Source organism: Parasteatoda tepidariorum, chromosome 7 (assembly GCF_043381705.1).
Source record: "Parasteatoda tepidariorum isolate YZ-2023 chromosome 7, CAS_Ptep_4.0, whole genome shotgun sequence".
Classification (NCBI taxonomy): Eukaryota; Metazoa; Arthropoda; class Arachnida; order Araneae; family Theridiidae; genus Parasteatoda; species Parasteatoda tepidariorum.
In genome coordinates, this window is record NC_092210.1 from 88195662 (window position 1) to 88217954 (window position 22293).

The following is a 22293-nucleotide window of genomic DNA, read 5'->3' on the forward strand; positions in this document are numbered from 1 at the left end:
GTTTTTTTTTCTCTTGATGTTACAAGGGTTTGAGAAATCGTCTCAACTGTTAAAATTTAAATATATTTCCCATAATTATGAAAAAGAAATTATATCTTTCTAAAATGTAAATAAAAAAATTCTATTTATTTTTCAGGAGAAACAAATCTTCGGAAATGGGTGCAAAAATTCTGAATTTTATTTCCTCTGACCTCAAAAATTTTCAGTTTGCAAATGGCCAAGTTTTGATTATGAACTTAAGATTAAACATGAAGATAAAATCATAAAAACCAATCTTTAAAAATTAGTCTTTTTTCGTTCTTTTTCTTACACAATTACTATCTAACTTATTTCGATAGAAAAACAAAACAAAATAATAACCAAAAAATACTTTTAAAAAATAACATACGATTTATGTAGAAATTAAATTTTCAACAACAAAAAACACCAAATTCTTACAATTTAAACCGCTTTGTTGTACTAATTAAAACTTTTTGTTATACAAAAGTGCTATTTAGAATTAAAGGGATTATAAAACTATTTGACAATGCAAATAGCATTATTTAAAATATATTACAATCTGTTATATTTACACAATTAATTAATGTGGGAGAAAACTTTAAAGTCTCAAATAGGAACTTTTGAATATTTTATTATATGCATATAAATGCAAGAAATCTAACTTTTGTGTGTCATCTATACAAATACAAAAGACCTTACTTGTCTAGTTACACATGCCTGGTAAAAATTTTACATTCAAATAAAATTGTCCCTTGCAAAGCAAATCATTTGGAAATAATTTTGGTTTTTAAAATATTTTATGAGGAACAAAGTTTAGAACAAATACGCTGAATTATATTTCAAGATTCATAGTTTCAAATGTAAATTAAGAGAATTTTGTGTCGCTCTTTAATGAAATCTAATTAATTTTTTATTTATACAAATATTTATTATAGGATGCATTTCGGGAAACATTTCTTTTAAACCTTATTCGAAACCAAAGCGCGGGGGAAAAAAAGACTGAAATTAATTTTAATAACTGTAGCGTAAGTTATTTTTGTTTGGTTTTATTTCCGTTTTCCTTAATTTTTGTATATTTTTTTAACCTAGTACATCAGGAACACTGTAAAAAATTCCGGATAAAGTTCCGCAAAATCCCTTTTTACCAGAACATGTTATGGAACAAAAAATTTGATATACTGTAATTTTTATAATAATAATTACCTTAAAATCATGGAATCACTCTTATTAAATAAATATCATTGTAAAAATTAAAGTTCAATATTTTACGGTAAAATGGATTTTTCGGATGATGCACCCAAAGTGCCCCTACTTTATGCCGAAATTTGAATTGAATTTCTTACAGAGCATCTTGCACATGCATAGTTGATATATAAAAATAAAGAAAGGAAAATCTAAGAAAAAATTAATTTCAAAGGTTCCCTGACCATTTAAGAAAAGATAGATACACATATTCAAAGGAATACTGTATATATTATTCTATGGGACATTTTTTGCAATATATTCATGTCATTATACTCAAGTTCTAAATTAAATTGAGTTAATATAACCAATAGAATAATGAATAAAAACCACTTCTAGCGGACGTTTTTCACAATAATGACAACTGTTTTTTTTAGTAAAAGTGATCTTTCTTACGAACTTGACATTATACATAATGTAATTTAAAAATTCATAAGAAGAAAATACTAAATAAAGGCTTAATACAACAGTTACATTCTAATACAATTCAGTTGTATTATGAAGTTTATACGAAAGATATTGAAAGAAATATTAAAAAAAATAAATGGCTTAAGGTAAATTATATAGTAAAAGGGAAAAGTGAAAATGTATATGCTGAGTATATATTATTAAATGGATACGGTTGCTAAGGTATCCATTAAATAATATGTACTTTTAGCAGATTAAGTTTACTTAGCTAAAGTCAGAATGTATCAGATAATCTTATAAATTCTCAATATTGACAATTATGATGCAAAAATTTTGTTTTATTAAGAATTTAAATAATTTCAAAAAAACATTATACTATAATTGAGGGGAAATATTTTTGGTATTTCAATGCATTTCATTAATAAAAATTTTCATAAACTTAACCATAACTAAATTTTCCACATATTTAATTCAACTTTTTATAGTGTAATAAAAAGACGGATGCAACCTATAAATATTTATTATTACGTAGTTTTAATGACTAATATCATTGACATAATTTTTTGTTAAATTTATAATTTTAAAACTAAACAATAGTCATAATAAATCACTACAATAATGTCAAATATATATCCTTTAATCAACTAATTTATGAATAACTAAATATCGTTTAAAAGAAGAAAAACATAATTTTGGTATTAAAAACTAAAATAGACGGTATTTAAACCATCCATTTGGTAAGTTTTCTAATTCATCATGGCAACGGTTTACCGAAAATTCCGTTTTTCGAAGTTATAGTTCTTATAACCAACAGATTTAGTAAAAAATACAAAACTGAAAAGTAAATTTAACCGAATAAAATGTTTGTATGCCCTGCTCTAAGGTGTCATGACAAAATTACTTAATTTAACTGCATTTACCAAATTTTATCACTCAGCGAACTACATTTTATCATCAATTATACTGAAATCCTTACCAAAACTTTAGGTTTAAAATTTCTGAGCTTCTTAATGTACCCATAAAGCCAGAAACGCGGTAAATTTCACAAAATAAAATGACCTAATAAAGCTCTATCCAACAAAATCTAAAGAACCTTAAAATTTATTAAAATTACATATACTACTTATAAATTATACACACAAAGTTAATCTATTAAAAATTATAATCTACTCACTAAGTTGTACTTGAGTTCATGATCAGTTTCCCAAGGTGATTGCTCTTGATATACCTCAAACTCCAAAGATGTTTCCAGCCTTCGGAAAATAAAAATATATAAAAATCGTGCATAAATTTCTGCTTCATCTCGATGCGGTTTGAATGAGTAATGTTTGCAGAGAATAATTACGTCGGGAGGTACGAACGAAACTGAAATAACTTACAAAACCGGATTTTACATCAATCTAAGATGTATAGTTATACCAATAAAAAATGTTCAACAATATAAAAAAAATTGTCTTTTAGGAACCCGCTGTATCGTATTTATAATGCTCTTCGTGTTTTTTGTTATAACTATTGAAGCTGTAATAAATGCAAATAAGAATACTAGTTTTCGACACATTCATCAAAAATATAATTATTGTTTTTCTTATTTGAAAGGAATACTTACCATTCTCTTAAATCATTGTGCACCGTGAAAAGTTCTACACATTTTACTCGTGGATTTACGCAGTTAAAGGATCGGTTTCGTTATTTATATTTTATTTTGCGTGAAAATTTAATAGTTTTGAGACTCAAAAACGAAAAAACAATGAACCTGACCCTCAAGGTCAAAATCTTTGAAGTTGGTTCAAACGAGAATTTGTGTTCTGCTCCAGAACAATAAAGGGAAAACCCAACATGAAATGATTTGAATTCTTTATGAGATTTAGAAAGAAAAAAAAACAGGAAAAATTTCTTTCTACAAATAATTATAAGTTGGTTATTAAAATGCTGATTATAAGCAATAAATCTTATAAAAATAATATTCTTAACTGCTTGAAAAACTTTATAAGTAATTGTTATTAAACAGGGTGCGTAGCCAAATATTTCAACAAAAAATAAGCACCTTTTAAGTACTTTTTAAGAGCTCAAAAAAAAAAGCGCTATATACATTAACAAAATGCCAAAATAATTTTCAAAGACTTTGCATGATTATGATAAAATAACTGGTTTCTGACAAAGAACTTTTTTTTTCATTATATTAGCTATTATAAAATGATCAAGATATTATTCGGTTTGATATCAGAGCGTGGAAAATGAATCCTGAAATTGAGAATATCTTGCAAAATGCAGCAGAGTTGCACATGAGAGAGCAAGAATCTCACCGAGCCCCAGCTCAGTAAACTCACATGCGGACTTGCAAGTATTTAATCGAACATGTAAAACGATTAGCGCTTTCATAGTGTTGAATGTGGTGAAAACATTGAATAGAACAATGTGAAAAACACGCTTTTGCATAATACGTGGCGAAAATAGACATGGTAAAGAAAAAAATCTCCTTTGGAAAATTAAGCACTTTTTAAAAACACCCAATGCAAAAAGCACCTTTAGGGGCTTTTAAAGAACAAAAATCGAAAATAAGCACTTTTAAGCACTTTTTAAAAACTCTACGCGCCATGTTAATCAAATGATCCCAAGAACAATATTGTCTGATTAAAAACATTCGCTGATTTAAATCATTCCTGATTAAAAACATTCGCTTCAAAAATATATAAACAGGACTGTTATTTATTATTTATATATTTTTGAAGCGAAGGAAGTTTTTAATTAAAAGAGAAATTATTATGTTTCATTTATTTCCGATACATAAATACTCATATTTTGTAGTAAAACTATATGTAAGTTTCTCATTTAGCTTTATAAAATGTAACTGTAAAACAGTTATACGCTAGCTAAATGGTGCACAGATCATCTAGTTGTGTGATTATTCATAACTTGACTTTTTTTCAAAAAAAAAGAAAAACACGGTGAGAAAGGAAAGTGCACAGGATGACTGCTCGTGGTACAAAACCGTTCAAACCATACCGAAACTTATATTACAGGGGTCTGTCCAGGCATTTTGTGAAAGGTCCGGTTTTTTGTAAAATTGTGAAAAAATTACTCGTAACTTGTGAATATAAAATAAGCGTTAAGTCACATTCTTTCAACTAGGGTCCTGCTTTTATGAATTTGTGCAAATAGGGTCCGGTTACAGCAGGAACTTTTTCAAGGAGTTTTTAAATTGTAAATAGATACAAGATTATACTCAGCAGTGTAAAATTATAATAAAAAAAATTAAATTTTCAAAAATAAACAGCAATTTCTGCTTCAAAAGTAGAGATGCAACATACAAATATTTGGTATTTAGCCTATACTGCTGAACGCAGAATATTCATTTCGGACGAATAAAGGAAGAAGCGTCTGCCGAGACAGATGCATTCGTTTACCTCTGTCTTTCTTGTTTTCTGCCCTGGGAAGGGTTTATTCGTTTAACTAAACAATAATGAAGATAAACAAATTTGTGAAGGGTCTGATTAAAAGATAAATTATTTTGTGAAAGGACCGTTTTTAAGTTAAACTATTTTGTGAAGGGTTCGTTTTTATGAAAAGATATTTTGTGAAGGGTCCGTTAACGGACCCAAATTTCTTCTCAACAGACCCCTGCATTATATTTAGTAATAGACATTAGACAACCAATCACTATCGGTTCGACGGCTACCTGTGTTAACTCTCTAACCTTGTAATTTTGAGCTCAACCCTCAAGACAAGACAATTTTTGTATAGAGCAACGAGTCGAGACCACTTTTATAGAAGACTTTTATAGGGAAATTAGCCTTCACTTTTGTTACACGAAAAGAAAAACTACGAAAACTCACACGGTTAGCCAGACAATAAGAGGTCTCTAACTTATGATCCAATGTGGGTAAATGCGGTTCGAATGCAGCATACTAATGAAACATACATTAATAGTCTCTCAGTCTGTTTCAAACAAAAGCTCAAAATTAGGCGAAAATCCAACATCTTGTTTTTTCTTAAAATAAATTGAAATATTTAGAGCACAGTCTGACACTTTTAAATACTTTTAGTTTCTAAGCATCTCATCAGAAAATCTAAAACGATTTTTAATTATTTTAAATATACTTAATAATACTTTAATTAAGCTTGAAAAAAGAATGAGTGCAAAATATTTCTTGTACTAACATTTCTTAAAAAATACCCCTAAATATACTTAATTTCAATAAAATGTGACAGTCTGTATAATATTCTAAAATGCTTTCAACTTTTGGGCATTTTATTAATCATTTTTGTTCAATTCTATTACATATTTTTATAATATATCGTCTTTTGAAATAAAAATTCAAAACAATATTTATTATAATCATATTGTGTGTAATACTAAATGGATTTAATTTTCTTACGTTTTTACAACTTGTCTATCATTTAAACTTTCTTTATCATATATTTTAATAATATTATATTTTAATAATATTATATTTTAATAATTAGCTAACAAATGTTCTTAAATATATTCAATTTTGTTATGATGCGCGACAATATTTATAAGTTAGGATTTTGTTTTAACGACATGATTAATTATAATATTGTAGTAACAACTGTGGCACATATTACTACAGCTAAAAAATCATTTGTTATTACAACTTATTGGTAGTACTATGTAATACAGTAGCTAAATAGTTAGATAATACAGTAGCTAAATAAAATTTAATAACGTTTTCAGAAATGAAAATTTTTAAAAAAGTGTCCGTGACGTTTACATTATCTGATAAATAAATAAAAAATGCATGGCTAATAAAAAGTAACTAACCAAACCTTTTTCATTTCTCGAAATCTTATCGTAGTGCATTGAGGGGGATAGTTAACTAGAATGAAAAAACTAGGATGAAGACTAGACGTTTGAAAATAAAGTGACAACATAAGCCAACCGTCCTATGTTGGTGGTTAAGGAGTTGACCACGCACCAGGGAGATCCCGGGCATGAATGTCATTTTACCTCCCTGCTCTACCTGCCTTTCTTGTGTTATTAAGGTTTTATTTTTAATTTTTTTTTTAAAAAAATAGAATGATTAAATATTTCTTTTCTATTGACGAAATTCGTTTCCTCGTAGGAGTGAACGAACATTTCGTCATTTTGAAGAAATGTTCGCTGGGAGCATGTACCTAGAAATAGTTTCGTCAAAACGAAGAAAGTTTCTTAAAACTCGAATTCCCTTTTTTAAAGTGCAAGCATATTTCTGTATTTTTATTACTTATGCCGAACAAATTACATTAGATTAAGAGAAATACTTTTAAATTTTCATTAAATTATAAATAAATGATTAAAAAAAAATTTCTATAGCAATCTTTGAATATCTTAAAACTGTCGAAAAGTATGACACTAATTTTTTTAAGATAAGCTGCACAGTTAGAAAAACGAAATCCCTTCCATCAGCATTCCTTTTTCATTTGAAACTTGTTTTTGAAAGAAAGGTGCTTAGCCGAAAATAAACAGTTGTTAATTATCACCGTGATATTTAATATTCATTAGGATATGTCCTTCTGGAAAATTCTTTTATTAATTTTAGAGTTTAAATTACAAATGCATTCTTTCAAAGTCGAATTGCAAAACAACTTCAGGCAAATGTGGCTTAAATAAACCTGATCTAACTTAAGCAAAGCCCAAAATTATCAACAAGAAATTAGAGTTCATTTCACTCAGTTTATTTGACATTTCATTGATTGATAGGTGTAAGGTGAAGAACTAATTGCAGGTTTTAAATTGGAAAAAAATATATGTTTACGATTGAGTTATGAATAATACTTTAGAATAGGAAAATATAAGCAAAGAGTACAAATGATACCATAATGTATTATTATTTTTTCGCATGCATTTAATAGTTATTACAAAAAATTTTATGCATGCATTCATTTACTGAACGTATGTAACAGTACTATTATAAACGAATGTGAATTTCCCTAAATTTCATTTGAAAAGCAATTTTTCCTTCAGAACATGAAAGTTATTTTCAAAACATAAATTTTAAAACATTAAATAAGCTTGACAATTATTTTCAAAAATAAGTAAAATTTCGCAAAAAAAAAAAGAATAAAAATCACGTACCGCTGTCTATATATCGCATTTGATTCTTTGATCAAAATTTTAGTATATCATTAAACAAAATGAATTTAATTATGGTATCACGAAATGAAATGACATTGAACACTCATAAATATTCATACCTAGGCGTATAAGATATTATGAAGACATCTACTTATTGGTACACAGTTAGAATTTTCCTTCTAAAGTTATGGTAAAAGTAACCGGCAGCATGTCCATCCAATTAACCGTAAAATTTACGGTAAAAAACATTTTTTCAAAGCCATCATTTCAAAGCCATAAAAAAGAAATTTAACTGGACTTGGAGAGCAGCTTTTTAGCGCAGTGAAAGAGAGTAAGAGAATATTTATGAGTGAATGAGAGTATCATATTCTAATCACAAATAGAAAAGTACAGGGTCACAAATTTAGAATTGCAAGACACTGGAAACTCTACGTGTTTAAAGGAATAAGGAAATATTGTGGTGTTAACGGGGGGTCTTGAACCCCCGTTCTGTTCGCATGAGATTGACAGATTAGCCCTCTCGGCTATAATATGTACCAGGGCTGTCCAACTGCAAAGAGCCCACGGGCCAGAAATCCGGTCACTGATCACCTGGCGGGCCGCAGTTTGAATAAGATGAACAATAACCTCTTATACAATAACAATTAATAGTTGAATTATTAATTATAAAACAATGGAACAGAAGGATAATAAGACAATTTGCTTACATTTTAATGGGAAAACTGAGGCCGAGGCTGAGGAATAAGAAGTTGGCGGGCCGCACAATATGTGCTGGCGGGCTGCCAGTTGGACAGCCCTGGTATGTACCAAACTGCAAGGAACTAAGAGGCTTCACTAGGTAGGCCCAGTTAGTGCGATACAATTCTGATTGTTTAACCGTAATAGATTAAAGCAGTTAATAAACCAATTTTCTTACGGTTAGCAGTTTGAATACCATCTCATTTACGGTTATTTGACTGTTTTATTTGAATGTGGTAAAATAACAATTAAATGAATTGTTATTTAAACATCTTAACCAAGAAATTTCGAACAGTGTTGTAAAGATTAAATATCTCTCTTTTAATATTTGAACGTCCTATAGAGTAAAAAAAAATATTTTTAATTTACAGAAAAAAACAGTGAACTGGTGTTCTAGTATAATGATGTTTATTTCACAGAAAATACTGTTATTTAATAACGAATGCCTGTATTTTACTATTATATTAACAAACCTGTACTATTATATTAACAAACAGACTGTTCTTTTAACAAAAAACTCTGTTATTCCAACAACAAAAAAACTATATAAAATATCTATGGCAGCACTGTGATAGGCGCGAGCTGAGAGCTAACTTCACATGACCAGTTAACACCCGGATTTGAGCCAGGGTGCAAATTTACAATCCAACGGCCTTTACGACTCACTCTCCTTTTTTCTTTCGTTTTTTTGTAGGTTTTTCTTTTGGTTGCAGTTTTAATTCGTAAAAAATTTGTTACCTATACTAGAAAAGTCAAAAATCGTGTTTTTCTTCGTTTAAAAAAATACCAAACAGGAGTGTCGGTCATTAAAATCACAAAGAGGTCATCTCATTGAGGGACGAAGGTTCTGTCCCCTGAGCCACAACAGGTCTAGTGTTCGGTTGTAAAGAAAAATGTTAAAACTGCCTTGATCTTAAAAGTTTTTACTCATTGAAATCATATTTAAGTGTAAAAACCTTTAAAACTATAGTGGCCCACCCTTATGAAGACGTCTGGTAATTTCACTTAGTGATAAATTATATCTAAAGCCAGATAATAATCAGTTAGAGTTTCAATTCGACAATGAAGTCGAATCTTAATTTTATTTATGCAATGTTTAGTCAGAAAGATAAAATAATTTCTGAGAAGTAAAGAGCAAGTATAGAAAATAATTGCAAAATGATTTTGAAAATGATTTTTAAGTTTTCCTACGATAAGTTAAACTGCACAGCAAAAACTAGAATTCGGATTGACAGTTTTAATCTGTATATAATTAGTAAGAAAAAGAGAGAAAAACTGTTTTATAAAAAACAGTTATAAACTGTCAAATATTGAAAGTTATTTCCTTATGTTTTGGAGTCAAATATAGTTTCTATAATCGTCAGATTTTATCCTAAGTTTGGCACGGTATAGTCACACCCGACTTGAGTAATATTGTACAGTTAGTCAATACAAATACATTTTTTCTGCTTGAGTGGATTATAATACTCGAATATCATTAAGCTTCAGAGAGTGAAAAATATTGTGACGGTGAGAAAATATGATTGAAATTGCCTTATAAGGCAAACGAGGGATTTAATTTTTTGGCAAATAATTTTCTATTAGCCTAAAATTATTATTTGCTGTATTTAAATTTAGATTGCTGGTCGATTTTAGGCTTTCTATACAATTATTAGGCATTCTAAGGAATGCCGGATTACACACATTATTGGTAACATATAAAAAATCATTGAAATAAAATAATTTTTCCATACATTTCTTTAGAAATTAATCTAGAGAATTATGATTTTTATTGTATAAGGTTTTCGGAAGAAAAAAAAATTCTTTTTAACCATAGTTAACGTTTTTTAGTCAATGGAAAAAATTTTACAAAACTTTATTTAGAAAAAAATTACAATACACTACCACATTTATATTATTTTATGCATGCAAATTTTTAATTTTATGTAAACCAAACAAGTTTATGAAAAAATTGTCACACAATTTAAATGGATTGCAATCATATTGCCGTTCTTCAAATCTGGTTTCTAATAAATATGTTTGGGATTTGAAATAGCTAATCACGTGCGCGTCTGAAAATTACAAACTAGTATATTTTTTTTGCCAGTTCTATGCTTTTATTTATCTTTTAAACGAAACAGAAAAAAACACTTTTTGTGAAACTAGATTGATGCAGTTATGAAAATAAATCTATACTGATTTAAAGAGATTTTGAGAAAAATAACTTCGAAATGAGATTTTTAAAAAATTCTATTTTTCAGGTTCAGGCGCGCACAACGATCCTTGGTAAGAATATAACACTAATTAATTCCTTTAAGTAAATACAGCCCGATTTCAAAAAGAATATATACTCTGTAAACAATGTTTAAGCCTATTATAGAGCTGATTTTAAAAGTGGCATGAAACTTTCTACACGCTCTTCAACTATGTCTTTCATAAAAATAGATTAATGTTTCTATACATCACAAGAACATTTTTCACAATTGAACTGAAGTTTCCTTAACACTATGCTCTTCATGTCTACGTGGAATAAAAAAATTTATAACTTTTTTGTCAAAAAAATATTAATTGCATCCAAAATTCGAAAATATGCGAAGCTTATTCAGATATTTTGGGATATTTCCGTATCGTGGTCTGTTGCGCCAACTACAATCGCCAAGGCGCCAAATAGATTTTAAACTTATAATTTTTTTTACAAAAAAAAAAAACATATAGATATTTGTGCGAGGTTGGCTACGAGTTATACATTTCGAGTTGGTCCGTTTCTGTAATGTTTTTTTTTTTTAGTTTCTCGCTGGCCGTTGCCCGGAAGTTGCCAAGACTTGGCAATTATTCTGCCACAGATCAGGATACGGAAATCTCCCCAGACATTTAGACTTCTTAATAATAATAGGATGTAGTGAATTTTGAAGAACAAAAAAAATTAATACAACAGATTTATTAAGTACAGGAGAGAGGGAAGAATGAAAGAAAAGCGACCAATAGTAAGTAAACAAAAAGGAAAAAAAATGGAAAATATAATCTTAAAATCAAAGTTAATAAAAAATTTTAAAAAATGCTGGCTTCGAAACAAAAAGAAAATTGCCTTGTTGCTTGTCTGCATTTATAAGACATAACTATAGGACAGTCTCCTAAAGCTGATAGAAAATTTGAATTCAATGAAAGTTTCGAAAATCTGTTTTAATACTATGCTGGTATTTTTCTTCTTAATATTCTTCACTAAATGATAACAAAACAATAAAAAAACAAATGCGCATGATCCCAGTGAAAGAAAATTATTTTTAATTTATAAACTGCCTTATTTTGCTATACAGTTTGTAAAGAATTTCATCAAATATTTTCAAAAAATTATAAGGGATAGGGAGCTAAAATAATTTCAAAAAAGTATTATTTACCAATCATCTTTTAAATGGCTTCCCCTGCATCGCAGTCAGAAAAAAAATGATAAAAAATTATAGTTTAATACCGATAAAGATTAAGGATGTCAATTTGTGACATTTATAAAGTGAAGACAAACACATAAATCACTATATATTTTATGTTCACATATTTAAATAGCAGTGATATATGAGTATGCTTACTGTAAACTTAATGTAAACAAAGGAAACTGTAATCTGTTCACATTCCCATACAAAATCAGGATGGATGGAAAGTTTAGTTATTGATTACGTTAAGTTAAGTTATGTTAAGATTAGATGATAAATTTAGTTAAGATTTAGTTATTGATTACGTTAATCTTAAGGTAAACGATGTTACTGAGATAGATACTTTATAACATTGTCACTGATAGCGATATCTTCACGATATCCTAGAAAAAATATAAACTCAAATGTACTGAATCAGTTTTCAAGATTTAAGGTGATGGATAGAGAACATAAAAAGGCTCACTTCCTATCAAAGCTACTAAGCTTTAAATATTGCTAATTGATTTGTACACGGTTTTTAGCTAGCATAAATCACCGTATTATCACGAAGGATCCCCCATGGGTATGCTGATCATACCTACGGTTAACTGTTAAAAGGTTTCGTGGTTCCACTATCCACAGAACATAATTATAGGTTAGTTTAACTTCTGAGGTTCCTTGTCTTCCTAGTTTGTACTAATTTTCAGAGTTAGGCTCAGAATTAATATTGGTACGGAGTTAAAACATTAAAAGCTGCAAATCCGGTATATGGCTAACTGCGAAAGGTTTCCATAGTTTCCCTATCCATCGAATATAAATATGAGTTATTTTAACTTCTGAAGTTCCTCGATTTATTAGTTTATCCCTTGTTTTCAGAGTTGAGTTCAAAACTGCACAGCTACGGAGATAAACATTAAAAGCTGCAGCTGCAAATTCGCTGCAATTTTAACTGTGATAGATTTTTTTGTTTCCTAATCCACGGAACAAAAATGTGGGTTAGTTTAATTTCTAAAGTTCCTTGTTTTCCGAGTTTGTCCCTTGTTTTCATAGTTAGACTCAAAATTACGCTGTGCGGAGTTTAAAATTATAAGCTGCAAATCCGCTAAATGAAACAACAATAAAACGCTGGTTATAAAATAAATTATACAGACAAACCATAACCTGTAACAATGTGGCATATCGCCTCAGGATCTATTTATAATAAGAAATACATAAATTTACAAGTACCCACAACGAAATAATTTAAGGGTTTTCATAAAAACGCTTTTAATGAACTTTTTTTCATAATAATTTGTCTTCAAGAAAATAAAGTAATATTTTATTCATATTAGCTAACTTTATTTAATTTTTTTCACTTTAACTAAATAATTATTCTTCTATTCAAATGTTTTATAACAATTAACATGTTTTGTAAAAATATCTCAATAATTCCTAGAAATTAAAGCGTTCCCGCAATCTTTTAAAATTGGTCTTAAAGCTCTTTAAATAAAAAAATATACAATCCGTTAACTACATAAAATTGCTCTTAACTTTTATTTTAAAAAAAAAAATATATTGAAATTTAGAATATCAAAACGTACTTCATTATTTTTTTAAAATATAATCTTACCAATTTTGATATAATTGACAGGAAAGAAACTATTAGCTATACATGTATTTTTTTAAAAAATATTAAATGTAGATTATCAAAACGTACTTCATTATTTTTTTTAAATATAATCTTAACTATTTTGATATAATTGACTGGAAAAAAACTATTAGCTATACTGGTATTTTTTTAAAAAAAGTATTAAATGTAGATTATCAAAGCGTACTTCATTATTTTTTTTAAATATAATCTTAACTATTTTGATATAATTGACTGGAAAAAAACTATTAGCTATACATGTATTTTTTAAAAAAAAAATATTAAATGTAGGATATCAAAGCGTACTTCATTATAAAACTAAGGCAAACAAAGTTAAAGAGCACAAAAAAGTGCTCTTTAACGTTGTTTGCCTTAGTTTTGTATTTTAGCACAAAGGTCGCCCACTTAATATTTACGTACTTCACTATTTTTTTAAATATGATCTTAACAATTTTGATATAATTGACTGGAAAGAAACTATTAGCTATACATGTATTTTAAGAAGAAGAAAAAATTTTAAATATTAAATGTAGAATATCAAAAGGTACTTCATTATTTTTTTGAATATAATCTTAACAATTTTTATATAATTGACTGGAAAGAAACTACTAGCTATACATGTATTTTCTTAATATAAATATAAATTTATTTAATAGGGAGATTATCAAATAGCAAGAATATTCACCTCTTGTCTACCACCAGCGAAAGAGAAGAAAAAAAATGGTCCACATTTAACGTGTATAAAGTGTCACGACTTGGAAGAGATCTGCGCATCTGAAACACCGGCTCTGAATATTCACCTCGTTCTGTAGTCTGATATTCTTCAAATCTGATGGATGTGTATGTACACCGGAATTTCAGGAACACGGCTATCCCTAGAGGAAGGGCGGGTCCCTCAGTCGTGACGTCATTTGGACACGTGCTTCAGACACACCTACTTGGGATATCTTTCATCTATCATAGCAGGTAAAGCCTTTTCATAATCAGTGACGACTCTTTTTCTCTTCTTCACTGATTTCAGATCCTTTTCATACTTTTATGAGAAAAAATCCTCCTTTGGTNTTTTATAGCAATTAACATGTTGTTTTGTAAAAACATGTTGTTTTGTAAAAACATGTTGCTTTGTAAAAACATGTTGTTTTGTATCTTAATAATTCATAGAAATTGAAGCGTTCCCGTAGTCTCTTAAAATTGGTTATAAAACTCTCTAATTAAAAAAAATATACAATCCGTTAACTACATAAAATTGCTTTTGATATTTATTTTTTTAAAAAAAATATTAAATGTAGAATATCAAAACGTACTAAACGTTTTTTTAAATATGATCTTAACAATTTTGATATAATTGACTGGAAAGAAACTATTAGCTATGCATGTATTTTTATTTTTTTTAAAAATATTAAATGTAGAATATCAAAACGTACTTCATTCTTTTAAATATAAACTTAACAATTTTGATATAATTGACTGGAAAGAACCTATTAGCTATACATGAATTTTTTTTAAAAAAATATTAAATGTAGAATATCAAAACGTACTTCATTATTTTTTTAAATATAATCTTAACAATTTTGATATAATTGGAAAGAAACTATTAGCTATACATGTACTTTTTTTAAAAAAATATTAAGTGTAGAATATCAAAACGTACTTCATTATTTTTTCGAATATAATCTTAACAATTTTGATATGATTGACTGGAAAGAAACTATTAGCTATACATGTATTTTTTTTAAAAAAAATTTTAAATGTAGGAAATCAAAGCGTACTTCATTATAAAACTAAGGCAAACAAAGTTAAAGAGCACAAAAAAGTGCTCTTTAACGTTGTTTGCCTTAGTTTTGTATTTTAGCACAAAGGTCGCCCACTTAATATTTACGTACTTCACTATTTTTTTAAATATGATCTTAACAATTTTGATATAATTGACTGGAAAGAAACTATTAGCTATACATGTATTTTAAGAAGAAGAAAAAATTTTAAATATTAAATGTAGAATATCAAAAGGTACTTCATTATTTTTTTGAATATAATCTTAACAATTTTTATATAATTGACTGGAAAGAAACTACTAGCTATACATGTATTTTCTTAATATAAATATAAATTTATTTAATAGGGAGATTATCAAATAGCAAGAATATTCACCTCTTGTCTACCACCAGCGAAAGAGAAGAAAAAAAATGGTCCACATTTAACGTGTATAAAGTGTCACGACTTGGAAGAGATCTGCGCATCTGAAACACCGGCTCTGAATATTCACCTCGTTCTGTAGTCTGATATTCTTCAAATCTGATGGATGTGTATGTACACCGGAATTTCAGGAACACGGCTATCCCTAGAGGAAGGGCGGATCCCTCAGTCGTGACGTCATTTGGACACGTGCTTCAGACACACCTACTTGGGATATCTTTCATCTATCATAGCAGGTAAAGCCTTTTCATAATCAGTGACGACTCTTTTTCTCTTCTTCACTGATTTCAGATCCTTTTCATACTTTTATGAGAAAAAATCCTTCTTATGGTACAAAAAAGATTGGGAAACGAATCTTGGTCTTTGGGTGGATATAATATCACTAACCGAAGGTCCTTTTCAGATTTCGGGGAATGACAAAAGGCACAAATGAATAAATGACAGGGTGGGCACTCGTTTAGGGAAAGAAATGATTTTTCATAAATCGTTAGAGCCAGTTAGATGCTTTTTGTGAAAGAGGAATGTTTATTGCTCCATGAATATTTTTATGAGCCAAAAATAAAAGTTCGGTGAACTTAAAGTTCAATTCAGTTAATAACTTAATAGTACCATTAATATCAGCATACCTACATAATGCACTGACTTTAATATCACTTTAAACTTCCTTGGCAATTTGGTTCTCTTTAACTATCGATTAAGATTACAGCTAACTCGCGTGTTTATTTTGGTTTTTAAGTAGCTATACCCATCCAATGTCACGATGCCAAGGTACCCTTCTTTGGCTCTAATTTAAATACGTTATAGCATGATTTCTTGGAACACATGTTTCTGGAAGTGTGTCATATATTACCAGACTGAAAATTTCATTCGCTTCAAAAATATATAAAAAGCAACAACAAAAAAATTGACATATTTCAAGCATCTCAAAATAGGCTGCCATTTGCAAGACTTGCCAGACGTAAATGAGAAGAAACAAAAATTATTTGAAGTAAAAAAACGTAAAGTTGCCAACGAAAAATGAAAAAAATAAAGGTGAGAAACAAAACTGGAAAGACCACAGCAGCCAAGAGAAAAAGAAGATGAAAAACAAGACTAGAAAAAAGAACAGTGGCCGAGAGAGATAAATCAGGGGAATCATATACGTAAAAATATTGATTCATATTTAACAAATTCGCTGAAACCATACAAAAATGTTTATTAAACCATATTAACTAGACAATAATATGGTTTAACCTAAAAAGGAAGGAAAAAAAACTTGAATTAAATAAATGTTTATAATGATGCGATTCGATTCAAAACTGATTTTTTGAAAGTGTAGATTTGACTCCCTTGATAACATGTTTATTTATAGTTTAACTAAAATGTTTATGTAATTCAATTTAAGATTAACAAACTCAACAAATTAACGTCATGTGCACATTCAGAGAAATTAATTTAAGGTTAAATTTAATGTCAGTTTTTGAAATTTTAATATCGTGTAATTTGTCTCACTAAAAAATTTCTGATAATTCGCACTATATTGCGTTTCTACATGCCCTTGTATTCTTAACTATTTGACAAAATTACGGTACGAGTTTCTAGCAATTTTTTGTCACTGTATTCCTGTTCTTTTTCTTTTAGAAACTCTAAATAAATTCGGCTAATTGCAAGCAAAATTATTTTAATGCATATTGAAAAGAAAGAACGAAAATAGGTTAAAATGTGCAAGTTATATCGCTCGTATTTGCTATCAGATTGAACATCAGATTGAAGTTTTAAATTTAGTTCGGTCATTTTAACATATAACCGGAAAAAGTTAACTTATTAGCTTATTTGAGGTCAAAGCTTTAAGATTGACTCCCTTGTACGTGAAAATCCGATGATTAGATCAAAAGTTATTCAGTATGTTTTGTTTATTTTTGTTTTGTTTTTTTGCGTATTGTATACATATAGTGAAAAAAAATTGAAATATGTATATAAATTATTTAAATGTTTTCTTTTTCAAAAAAATAGTTTCTCAAGCTTTTTTCTTATTTACTTTTTCATGATTAAAATCGATATGTATTTTCTGATTTTTTTGTTTTTTTTCGCTCTTTTGTCTAAAATCATCAATTATAAAGCTATTCAATTAAACAAATCCAAAATCCGTCAACACAGATTTGATTTCCCAGATTTTGTTCACGATTCCATTCAGATTTATTTAAACTGAATCGTTAAGCTCAGTAATCATTGCAACTTTTATATCTACTAATACTAATTTTTTAAAAATTATTATTTAATTTTCCGTTGCTATAAAAATTATATGTTTTTTTTAAGAAAAGGATTACTTAGCAATAGTACGAAAAGTTATTTCCAGGTATTTCCTCGCAATGTTAAATAATTATTTTAAATGTTTATGTTGACTGTTAAATGCTTATGTGACTTAACATAGGCATTTAACTTGCACTAACATAAGCATAACAAATATAAATGAAACTTGCAAAAACTTAAAATAACCTAGTTAATTTTTAACTATGAAAAAGAATATTCAATATGTTTACTTAATATGTTTCAATATGTTTACTTAAAATTTTACGTAATAAGGTCATAAAATTTCTTAATAGTTTAATAAAGGTACATCACTTTTGGTTTTGATTAGTTGATTACGTTATTACATATCCATGTAGACCATTTAATTTTTAAGTTATACTAAGAATAAAAATTTCATCATAACATTTTGATGGAATTACTTTTCAATTTGAGTGCTAACTTTGGTCCCGGGCAACTACAATGATGAAACACGAAACAAGTTAGAAAGCAAAAAAATTAATAATTTTAATATTCACTGATGTATTTTTGTTTTTATTTAAAATTGCAGCATAAAAACGTTTTTAGAACATAAATTATTTTGAGAAAATTACATACGTTTATAAAATATAAGTGATGCTTTTGGGTTAAAATGGGTACAAAGAAGTTAATAGAAGCTTTTATTTCCAATGGTCTAATTTTTTTTTTTTTTTTTTTTGAGCAGCAAAACGAATTGTGTCATAAAACAAATGTGTTTCAATTTGAATCTTATAGCTAACGACCGTTTTCTGATAACTCTCTTCATTAATCTCGTAATATCCACACAAAATATTTGAAAACATTGTCTTTTTCTTGTTTCTTTTTTTTTCTTCTCTTTTTTTCTTTCTTTGTTCTGCGAAAAGTTGCGTGACTTATTTAAAAATGGCTTTCGCTGACTAGTTGCAAAAACAATCATATTGGACGATAGCTTACACTGAGAAAAAAAAAGTTTGTTCAAAACTACCAAAATATGGGAAAATATACCGCGTTTCTGGCTCTATGGGAACACCAAACAGCATGGCAATTTTTCACCGCAGTCTTTGGTAATGATTTAAGTAAAATTAGCGATAAAATATAATGTATAATCTGTGATAAAATTTGATTAATGTGGTGAAATTCGGTAATTTTATCATGATTTCTTGAAGCATGGCATAAAAGTCTTGAATATACTTTTTAATTTTGTATTTTTTACAAAATGTGGGGTAATATGAATTATATTTTTGAAAACCAAAATTTCCGGTAAACTGTTACCATATGAACGGAAAATTTACCAAATGAATGGTTTAAATACTGGATATTTTGGATTTATAAGCCAAAATTATGTTGTTTTTTCGACCAGATTACTATGCATTCCAGTAATTTAACTTTTTTTCTGCGGGTTCGAATAAAATAATTAATGTACAAAGTCTCTTCTTAGTTAATACATAATTTAAGGAATAGCTGCAAAGATTGTCTTTCACGTTGTTCTTTTTTTATTATTATTCTCAATTAATTCTTATAGGTGCCATTGTTTCAGAATAAGCTCTTCGTGTATTTTCAAAAAGAAAGACAAAACAAACTTTCATAAAGTTTGTCAGAGCTCCTTGTTGTCAATTATTAGAAAAGCTTCACTTTTAAAAAAAATATAGTGCATTTCAACGCCAAAAATGGTGGCAACTACTTTACACCAAATGTTGTGTAAATGTTTAGTAAAACACCAAGTATTTTCTTTTACACTACTTTTGATGTAAAGTATAAGATATGCTACACATAAAAATTAGGTAAGATATTTTTACTAATAATTAGTTACACAATATGTTGCACATAAAAATCAGGTAAGATATTTTTGCGAATAATTAGTTACACAATATGTTACACATAAAAATCAGGTAAGATATTTTTATGAATAATTAGTTACACAATATGATACACATAAAAGTCAGGTCAGATACTATACGAGTTTAGGATGCATATACACGAATTTTAGAAGGACTGTAAGTAAGTCAAACATACACAGAGGGAATATAAAGAAGAATTCGAATTCGGCTTATCAGAATATAAAATGGATAGTAATTAAATATTATAGAATTATTTAGCACAAGTGATGCATTTTTAAAAACTAAAATTTGATTTTCCTCATAATACAACTATAAACTTGCATATATTTTATAACGGTAAACATTTGATTGTAGATGTATAGTAGCGTGCAAGACAGCAGCAAACTCGCTCAATCTCGAACTCATTTCTAAACCAACTATTGTTGTCATCTGACGATATCCAAAGTATGCTGAAATCGATGTTCTCGGAAATGAAAATAATTCACCAACAGCCTCAGCATTCTTGATGTAATTGTTCTTCATTTATTGGTCTTTAGATTTAATTAATTACACCTTTTAAAGCATTGCGCGCAATTTTCCTTCGCCATTGGTGGTTAAATATTTAAGGCTGACGATTAAGTTTCCTCTTCTACAATTGTTGAGTTTCAAATATAACTGCATAGTTTTATCTAACATAGTTCCTTAGATAAATGAAATGGATTATCTTACCTCACTGCAGAAGCACTGGAAATGATTTAAAATCTAGCGAATTTTTCGTTTTTTTTAAATAAAATGTTTCGTTACACAATTTTTTGGGTTTTCAACGCCAAATTCGGTGAGATATTACACCACTTTTTTTACAGTGTACTTTTGAAATCATATATAAGTCCAGGTTAGATATCTAATCGAGGACAGATGACCAGTTTAAATATCACCGATATTTTTTTTATTTTTAATATTTGCATCAGATGCAATTTTGCAGGAAGGAATTTAATTTGTTTATCAATCTGCACAGAACAACAATCATGACAACAAAAAGGATGTAGAATTTTAATATTTAATTTATTTAAGGGTCAAATATTTTCTGTAAATTAAGTATGCTGTTGTTTTTCAATGCGTAGGTAATATTTACTTTTCAACTAACTGAACCATTAAAGCTCATATATATATAGTGCAATCTTTGTTCCTGAGCAAAATGCAGAGCAATATCATAGTAAAAGGACGCTATAAAATTTGGTGACCATTTCATCATCAACTTAAAGAGAGATGGACACATAAAATAGAGGAGAGAGAGCAAGTTTTCATTAATACCCATAGTCATATTATTGAAAAAAATTAAAATTGGGATCAAAAGTAAGAAAATAAGATGTATTTCAGCAAATTAGTCTTTATAATCACGTTTAATATCTCCAAATAAATAAATCTAATTACGAAATCTATGGGTTCGTTAATGGTTTTTAATAGGTTTCGTTTCGTAATTTGAACATATAATGGCTAATAAAAAAATGCATGGCCTTTTATTGCAATAAAACTACCTTTTTACAGTTTTTGAGGATGGTGTGACTTTTGCATATTACATTCCGATTCTACAGACCTATCATATTATCCAATAGAGCATACATTTTACCCCGATTCTAATTACTCAGAATTTGATGAGTATTAATGTGTGATGAACAATACAAAGATACAACTAAAAACAATGACTTGTTGAGACGTGTAAAATGCATAAAATGGCTCTATGAGACATCTACAAACTTAGAAATCCTGTGCCAAAAATGTAGTTAAGTTTTTTCAAAAAGTAATTGATTATATCTGTAAGTTATTTTTTGTTAGTTAGATTCTTTTTAATTATTTTACAAAATAAAAATCATACCTTACAGCGTATTGTAAGATTTTCATGGATAAATGTATAAAATGTGTTATTTTTCATATTTTAACTTTAATTTTCCTTAACTGTAGTAGATGGCAATCTCGCCATGACAATAAGGAGAAATGGCCTTTTGTTAGTTTAACTTCAAACAATTGTTTTCACATTTTTTTTTCGCTCAAAATATGTTGAGTACATGTATGAGAATTTGAAATATGCATAAATATTTTTTTTATCTCTATTCTTAGTACCTTTATTTCGATTTGAAGAACTATGACCATCTCTCCTAGATTTACCCTATAAATACAAGTTCCACATTTAATTTTAAGAGGGCAGATAAATACAATTATTAATACATGAACCTTTAAACATGATTCGTAACTTCTAAAAGTATTATTTCTCAGAAAAATGCTATTGCAAATTTTAAATTAGATTAAAAATATCAAAGTAGTATAGTAATTGCAACAGTACTGAATTACTATCGTTTTTGCGTTATAATTTATCTAGTAGCAACATTTTGAATCCTTATTTAGTAGATTTAAATTTCAGTATGCATTAGGATATATAAATAATTCAAACAACTACTTTTAGAAAAATGTCTGAAATCATGTTTTATATTAATACTTTATATGCTGGTTAAATTCTGCTCAACTTAATTT

The 22293-nt window shown here is 28.1% G+C and overlaps 1 protein-coding gene and 1 long non-coding RNA gene across 5 annotated transcripts in view; one reads left to right on the forward strand and one right to left on the reverse strand.

Annotated features, from left to right (window-relative positions):
- Positions 1-15771, reverse strand: part of LOC107440803 (Cuticle-tanning hormone bursicon) — a 54405-nt gene extending 38634 nt beyond the window's left edge. The window contains exons 1-2 of one of the 4 annotated variants that reach the window (XM_071182911.1): positions 15623-15771; positions 2825-2903 (exon numbers count right to left, since the gene is read on the reverse strand). The gene's annotated coding sequence lies outside the window, so the exon portion shown is untranslated. Of the gene's footprint in view, positions 1-2824; positions 2904-14159; positions 14301-15622 lie in introns of those variants that run through there. The other 3 variants (XM_071182910.1, XM_071182912.1, XM_021144984.3) reach the window with 3 other exon arrangements.
- The window catches only part of LOC139425954 (uncharacterized), a 45884-nt gene continuing 39306 nt past the window's right edge, over positions 15716-22293 (forward strand). Inside the window, exon 1 of the long non-coding RNA XR_011637118.1 lies at positions 15716-15903. This is a non-coding gene — a long non-coding RNA (uncharacterized lncRNA). The remainder of the gene's footprint in view (positions 15904-22293) is intronic.